The following is an 8,722-nucleotide window of genomic DNA, read 5'->3' on the forward strand; positions in this document are numbered from 1 at the left end:
TTACTGAGTTCGAACGAGGTCGTGGGCTACGAGAAACTGAATGTTCCTTCTGTGATATTGCAGGAAGACTTGGCAGGAGCGTAACCACTGTACATGACTGCTGGCAGCGATGGTCACCAGAATATACAGTCACAAGAAGACTGGGCTCCGGAAGGCCACATGGCATTACTGAGAGATAAGGCCGTTCTGTTCGACGTATGTCTCTAATGCATCGCACTGTACCTGCTTCAGCAATTAGAGCAACAGTTGACACCACAGTCACACAACTGTGTTTCAAATCGGTTACTTCAATGACAGCACCGAGCCAGACACCCTGTAGCGTGCTTTCCACTGACCCCAAACGATCACCGTTTGCGACTACAGCGGTGTCAAGCGAGAGGTCATTCGGGGACGTGGTGGAGGTCTGTCGTGTTTTCTGATGAAAGCTGGTTCTGTTCGGTGCCAGTGACGGCCGTGTGTTGGTTAGAAGGAAGCCACTTGAGAGCCTGCAACGAGCCTGTCTATGTGCGAGACACACAACCCTACCACAACAAAGGTCAAAAATTAATTATGATTGTAGTGTTGCTCACGCTGCTAAATATTGCAGTTTCGGGCAACAACGAAGTTATACTATGTGGCAGGTGTCATTAGAGCACAGTTAATAAAGTCATTTCTTGAAATAATGGATAAACTTGGCACTCATCTTTTCGTGTTTCCCACGCTGGTCTCGTTGTGAACTCGTGGCTCTATCGTCGAAAATGTAGGTAGTGATGATTCCAAGCTCTGATGCAAAGAGGCCTAGGTGTTATTCTGCGATATTCACAAGTTTTATATATGTGTTTCATAAACCATTCTTGAAGATTAAACTTTTGCAAGTTAGGACAATGGTGATGTGAAAAAAAGTAATCAGCACTTCGTATTTAAGTTACACTTCTTTTTTATTACTTTTGTTGCAATATCACGTAACTCGTTCCAAAACATCACTTCGCAATATAAAACATACTTGAAAATATCTTCCTCACTGTTAAAGTTCACATTTCATAAACTGACTACAATTTGCGTCTTTTTAACATGACGACCAAAGCTTGACTCTCTAATAACCGCTTACGCGCCCAAAAATCAGAGTTACAAGTACGTCAAAGATTATAGTTACAAAGGAAAGAATACACATATGAATAATATCATCGCAATATATACAAATCGATGTATCGAAGTACCTCTACATTAATGAAATCAAATCTGAATGTTGTCACAGAAATATGTTAACTATTTTACAGAAACACAGTAGAATATTGCTGGTATCGAGCGGTTGAGGTGAGGTGCCGTAATGGTTACGTAATACAAGTACAATTACAACCTGTACCTGCAGTTATGTCTGGGATGCAATTTCGTATGGCAGTAGGAGCACTGTCACGGTTATCCAGGCACCCCAACCGCAAATTTGGTGATTCGACCTGTTATGCTGCCATTCATGAACAGCATTCCAGGGGGTATTTTCCAACAGGATAACGCTCGTCCAGTTTCTGCTGTTGTAACCCGACATGCTCTACAGAGTATCGACATGTTTCCTAGGCCTTCTTGATCGTCTGATCTGTTTCCAGTCGACCACATGTGTACATCATCGGACAACAATTCCAGTGTTATCCACCAACCAAGTTGTACAGGCTTAGAACTCCATCCAAAAAACTGACATTCGGCGCCTGTACAACACAAAGCATGCAGATTTGCATGCTTGCATTAACTTTGTGGCGTCTACACCGGTTATTAATGTACCAGCATTTCACATTTGCATTACCTTATCTCACGCCTGTGATTTTGCAATGTTAATCGCTTACGTTCGTTACCTAGACAAATTTATCCGCGAAATTTCTTTATTCTGCATTAATAACTTATTGGTGTTGCGAATTTTTTTCCGTCACTTCATCTTGCCTGAGAGCGATGGCTACGTCTATGAGCTTTTCACATGATTGCGCCTGATGCGACTTTATGCTACGAAACCGATTGTGCATCAGTAAAAGAACAATTTTACCACCTGTCAGCGGAATTTTTCTATACGTAATGCCCTACAACAGCTGCGGATCTCCAGAGTACGAAATTTTATATGTAAATAAATTCTATTTTTGATTAGGAAATATCTTTTCTCCCTACCAGTCAAGATTTTCTGTCATCTGTTTCTTCCACGATATGATTCCCTTTTTCAAGAGCGTTTTTCGTGTACTGTTGTGCATGACGTTTTCAATGCGTGCACATTACGTATTCCCGACATACTGAGACAGCGACCGATGCAATACTGAAACAGTACATGTTTTAGTCTACGGTCGCCATTTATTTATTTGCCAACTGTCAACCGATTTCGGTTTACAGCACCATACTCAGGGCATACTACGACCAAAACATCGGTTATGTAAACCGAACATTAGTGCAAGAGCAATTTGCAAAAATGTTAAACTCTACGTATGGCGTATAGGTTCTAGGTAGCCTCTTACCCCAGGTACATAGTCGTCTCAATGGCTTCCCAAGTTAGTTTCTTAAGAAAAAATTTAATTTTTTGAAGTTAATATATTTATATTTAATTTTTTAAATATAAATATTAAGTTATTAATTCTTTAAGAGGTGTGTCGAATAGTAAAGTAGGAAGTAAATATTGAACTTTAAATAAATGCAAATTGCAGCCTGCAGTGGTCTGTGTGCCCCCTACGTACAGGCTTTTTAATGGTTTTTTATAACGTTTAAAAAAGTCACAACGTAAAAGATATCTAAAAATAGCATAACTTTGAAATTCAGAAGTTACATAATAAAATTGTCCCCGCTGTAATAAAACAAATGGTTCAAATGGCTCTGAGCACTATGCGACTTAACTTCTGAGGTCATCAGTCGCCTAGAACTTAGAACTAATTAAACCTAACTAACCTAAGGGCATCACACACATCCATGCGCGAGGCAGGATTCGAACCTGCGACCGTAGCGGTCGCTCGGCTCCAGGCTGCAGCGCCTAGAACCGCACGGCCACTCCGGCCGGCGTAATAAAACATTTAAAGCAAAAACGCAGAAGGGTTTAGTCAAGTTTACGATTTACTATTATATACAGCTTATAACACTATGCAACGTAGATGTTACCATGAATGTTTAATTAAGCAAGTGTCGTTTATACATAGGAGACATTCGTACCACTGCTAGCCGGAAATTACATTTATTTAAAGCTCAATACTGATATCGTCTTTTAGTCTCTGTTGATGCCTTGTGGCTGCAGGGTAGCGGCTGGTCAAATATTTAACAAGGAAAATCGCGAAAGAGCAATTCAGTTTGAAATTTTATTCCATTTTGACAACCAATTTCGACAGTGCAGTAAGCCATCTTCAAGCCCCTGCTTATTAAAAAGATCATACGTGTAGTGTATATAAAGGCATACCACAGCTGACTTTACAGAAAGTGGAGCAAAAAACTTCTTAAAGCATACAAAATGCAAGTAACAGCGTTAAGTAAAATACCTGTGCACATACACCACGACGAAGTAGAATATATAATTAAATTTCCCTTGAGACATATGAGTCTCAACTTTATTTACCATAATGACAAAAACTGAAAAAATAAATTAAAATTTGTTCCATGGCCAAGACTTGAACCCAGATCTCCTACTTACCACCATAAAAGTCCAGGTAACACAGCACTCCTAACAGAAACTTCAAGTCACGCATTCAGCCTACTTTACCCTTCTTAAATCGTCACTATTGGGAGGGCACTGTACTTGGGAAGTCCATGCACCTGTGTCACCAGTACCACCTCAGTGGGGGGACGGCTAACACGTCTGCCTCGTAAGCAGGAGACCTGGGTTGAAGTCCCAGCTGTGACACAAGTTTTAATTCATTTCTTCAACTTCCGTCATTATCGTAAATTGCAAGAGTTACACATACTGGTCAGTACTGAAACTATTTTAACATCACAGAGTTATATATACCATGCCAAATATTAAAAAGACCGAAAATAGACAATATACAATCAGAAGCTCTACAGAACAAAGCTTGTTTTTTTATACAAAAGACCTAAATAATTCTTATATTTGAGAAAAACGGTAGTCCGTATAAAGACATATCCTCACTCAAAATAAACATTGCGGTATAGTCTATGAAGTACATAACAGTTTGCATATCTGTAGCCTAAGCATTATCACTACTGGTTTTATTTATTTATTCGTTCGGCATATACAAGGCAAATATTACAGTGTCATTACAATCCACCAGGAAATTACAACACTACACAATGCTACTTATAGTTTTGAGCCAATCTATGGCTGGGTCAGGCAGGTAATGTATGTCCTTCAGTTCACCACTATATCCTACCACTTCACACACCAGTAGGTGGTCCATTGTCTGGATTTCACCACATTCACACACGGGACTCTCCGCAAGTCCCCACTTATTCATTAGATGTTTGCATCTTCCCACGCTTGTTCTAAGGCGATTTAAGGCAACCCACGGCTTCCGAGGGAGATCAAAACCATTTATCTTCTTGCTGGGGTCATCGATAAACTTTTGGTTCTTGTGTGTCCCTTTGCGCCACGATTCCCCCCAGGCTAGCTTTGGGTCGAAGTCCTGTAATTCCCTGCTAATCTTCCAAAAGGGGGACCTAGATTTTAGCCTGTTGATGGGTGATAAGTCTTGGTGTATAGGGAGTTCTGGATTGTGTACGATCTTCCTATATATTCTTGAGGTCGCCATGGAGCGCCTTATATCAGGGGGTTCTATGTTGGCAAGGACTGGGATCCAGTCACATGGGGTAGCCCTAAGTGTGCCTGAGGTAATTCTCATCGTCTCTTTCAATTGGGTGTCTACTTTATTTACATGCGCGCTTCTCGCCCAGACTGGTGAACAATATTCAGCCACGCTGTACACGAGGGCTAATGCTGACGTCCTTAGTGTATTAGCTCCGCACCCCCATGATGTTCCGGCCAGTTTAGACATAATGTCATTTCGAGATTTTAATTTCTGTTTGGTGTCTTCCAGACGGGAGCTAAACGTTAGTGTGCGGTCTAATTTTACTCCCAGATATTTGGGCTTATCTTCATGTCTGATATGCCGGTCATTCACGGAAAGCTGTAGTTTCCTGCTTGAAGCTCTGTTATTGAGGTGCATTATGGTACTGGTCGTTTTATTGGGGTTGGGATGCAAATGCCACTTAAGGTAGTAGGTGTTCAGCGCTTCAAGGTCCGCATTCAATGTTTTTTCAAGATCTTCGAAATTTTTGCTTTGGTATGCGATGGCCAGATCATCCGCATACGCAAATTTACGCGACCTGCTCGGGATATCAGATATGTATAAATTAAAAAGGGTCGGCGTCAAGGCTGACCCCTGCGGCAGGCCATTGTTTATGACCATGCTTTTGCTGCTCTTTCCATGGAGATAGACCTTAATCTTCCTGCCTGTCAGCATATTTTTTAGTAATGTGTACGTCTGATTGCATTTGATAAGTCGAGTAAGCTTGAGCAGTAGTCCTTCGGTCCAGACAGTGTCATAGGCTGATGTAAGATCTATTAATACCAGGCCCGTTTTCAGCTTGTTCTGATAGCCTTTCTCTATATATGTTGTAAAGGACAAAACTTGTTCAGAGCAGTTCCTTCCCACACGGAACCCTGCTTGATAGTCCGGGAGGTTCGCCTCAATGTATGGTGCTAGTCTGGCCAGTAATATTCTCTCAAATAGTTTGTAAGAGGTACAAAGCAGTGAGATCGGTCTATAGTTCTTTGGATTATCTCCATCCTTCCCTGGTTTCAGTACCGCTATTACCTTAGCTTCTTTCCATAACTTCTGGAGTGCACCTGATTTAATGCATTCCGTGAAGAGCTTGGCCATCCATTTCCTCCCAATGGGTCCCAGCTCCCTCAGAAATTCTGGGAGGATTTCGTCGGGTCCGGCTGCTTTCCCTGTTTTCATTAGTGTTAGGGCCCCCTGTTTTCATTAGTGTTAGGGCCTGGGTAATCTCCTCGACGTCTACTGCTTTGACAATATCTAGATTAGTTGGATTATTGGCTAATTCCTTGGTTAGGTTCCTGGAGATCCTTTTCTTCTCCTCAGTCTTCAGGCGTATTTTGGAGGTCTGTTTCATGGTAGTCGCTATTTCGGATGGGCCCAAACCCGCGGCCGATGTCACTACTGGTGATATATCAGAATTAGTTCTCACAACATCGAAAACGCAACCACACGCAAAACCCGACAGACAACATATTAAGTGAATACACGGTATGCAAAGAACATGCGAGGACTACTCATAAAATACCAAGATAGCACACGTTATATACCAGATCAAAGTAAAAATATATGACTTGGTGTCTTTCACATCAATTAATAGGCGGGCAAATACAAGAGTGGAACAAACAAGAACTTCAAATTTATGTAACTATGGAAGGTCCTCCAAATTCTCAGCTGACAGTGTAATACTATTTCCTTCGGAGTATAACGTATCGAAATAAAGACCTAACTATGAAATGAAGGTCTCGTTCAAGTAAAGACTGAACATAGGTAATGTGTGGATGGATCAAATAAAAGTAAGGTAAGTGTGCAAAGACCGACAGAACACCCAAGTATGAGCCTACTAATTAATTAACACACTTGCGCAAAAAGGGAAAGGGCAACAATAGTGAGCAAAAAGGAGACGTTAGAGGGTCTCATATTATAAACTTATCATGGAATGGAGGAAACCAAGGCAATAGAAATGAACTTGCAGAAGACTAAATATGCCAGGTGTCTCAACCCACAGTGTAAAACTTATGGCCTACAACAGTAGCCCATAAACTCAAAACTGACAAATATCATCAATCCAAAATCCACGAACACCATAAAAAACGCGTTTTTGGTTAGAATATCATAACATTCCCCATAATGCGTATGGTGAAGTTAGGGTCACAAAACTAGGATTTGCTAAACTAGCCAATCACTACTCATGAGATGCAGTCAAGGAGAACCGAGTATCCGACATGTGAACTGGGGAGTATGTCAGTTTGGTTCTAAAAACGTAACCGGCTAAAAACGATATTCAACTGAATAAATTCAAAACTCTCTACGAGGAAACAGTAACAACCTCATGTCCTAAATATCAAGACGACCTCACTACCATAAGGAAAAATCCTCTCGCAGATGCGTACAAGCTTACAAAAGACCAAGATATGGTGAATAATAAAAAAGTGTTACATACCAATGTATTGGAGTGTTACAAAGCGAAATACAGAGAGTTGCAGAAACGACCGAGATCTATGAGCTAAGCCAATATTCATAGCAAGGGGACATATCCTATGTCACAGCCAGCCACAGGCAAATCAATGCGTTACTGTAAAGTTTACACAGCAGATGCATATTAAGAATCGAAGACAGAAGATTACAGATAGAGAAAAGCGTAGAATATCGGAAACATAATGGTAAAAAAGCATAAAAACTTCAGTTAGCGAGAAGATACACAAATATACGTAAATCAAGATGACATTTATGACCCAGAAAAAAAACAACGAAATAAAATTTATTGAAATGAAACACGTAAGTGGCACATAATGTCCAGAGAGTGAAGATCCTCCACATTAGTGTAAAAACTGATCTAAAAATGTAGCGCGTCAAATTCAACACGGGTTATTCCAGCCAAATGAAATCGTTAGTATAGTGTTAACGACAGAAAACGTCCCCGGGGTATATGTAATATGATACGTAGCTAAAACCTACATTTCTTGCTCACAAATCCGATTGTACCAAGGCGAATCTACTACAAAGCATGGTATTGGCAAATATGCGTTGTCAAGGAAAATACGAGTAATATTGCAACTACCAGTAACAGCAAGCCGTGTACTCCCAACCAAAATAATAAAATCGCTTCGCCCTATCAAAGTCAAGTCAGGTTCTGCAATCTATTAGATGGCAAGCACTTATATAAAACAAATTACCCCTAGACTAGTGATAGGAACATGCAACCGACACAACTGTCGTGGTAAGTAAAAACCGCCCTGTAATTAAACAAGATTAAGTCACATGTTTACCAATAAATGTAAAAAGCCTCAGGTCAGGAATTCTTCTAAACAAGATTTGCTATAGTTCTAACAAACCCGTACCATAGTGGGCCAAGTATGAAGTAAAGGAAATTCAATAGTGCCCCACCAATACTGAAATAGAATCGCCAAAATAAACGATCATCAAACTAGACACCCCCTTCCCTGGGAAGTTAACTTCCACACATTTCGTGATCCAAAGCGACAGTTCACAGTGAGATGAGAAACAGGATGAAAACCTCTGACGCTGTTCACACCTCTCCACTTCCCAGGCCTTCAACACTGAAGCGCCAAAGAAACTGGTATAGGCACGCGTATAAACAACAGGCACGCGTGTAAACAACAGGTAGCGTACAAACAGGCACGCGTATAAACAACAGGCACGCATATAAACAGGCACGCGTATAAACAACAGGCAGAATACGGTGCTCCGGTCGGCAACGTCTATAAAGACAAGTCACTGGCACAGTTGTTAGATCGGTTACTGCTACTACAGTGGCATGTTATCAAGATTTCAGTAAGTTACAACGTGGTGTTGTAGTCGGCGTACGAGCGATGGGACACCGCATCTCCGAGGTAGCGATGAAGTGGGGATTTTTCCGTATGACCATTTCACGAGTATACCGTGAATATCAGGAATCTGGTAAAACATCAGATCTCTGACATCCTGCATCCGGAAAAAGATCCTGCAAGAACGGGACCGACGACGACTAAAGAAAATCT

This window comes from Schistocerca americana, chromosome 9, assembly GCF_021461395.2.
Source record: "Schistocerca americana isolate TAMUIC-IGC-003095 chromosome 9, iqSchAmer2.1, whole genome shotgun sequence".
In the NCBI taxonomy this organism is placed as follows: domain Eukaryota; kingdom Metazoa; phylum Arthropoda; class Insecta; order Orthoptera; family Acrididae; genus Schistocerca; species Schistocerca americana.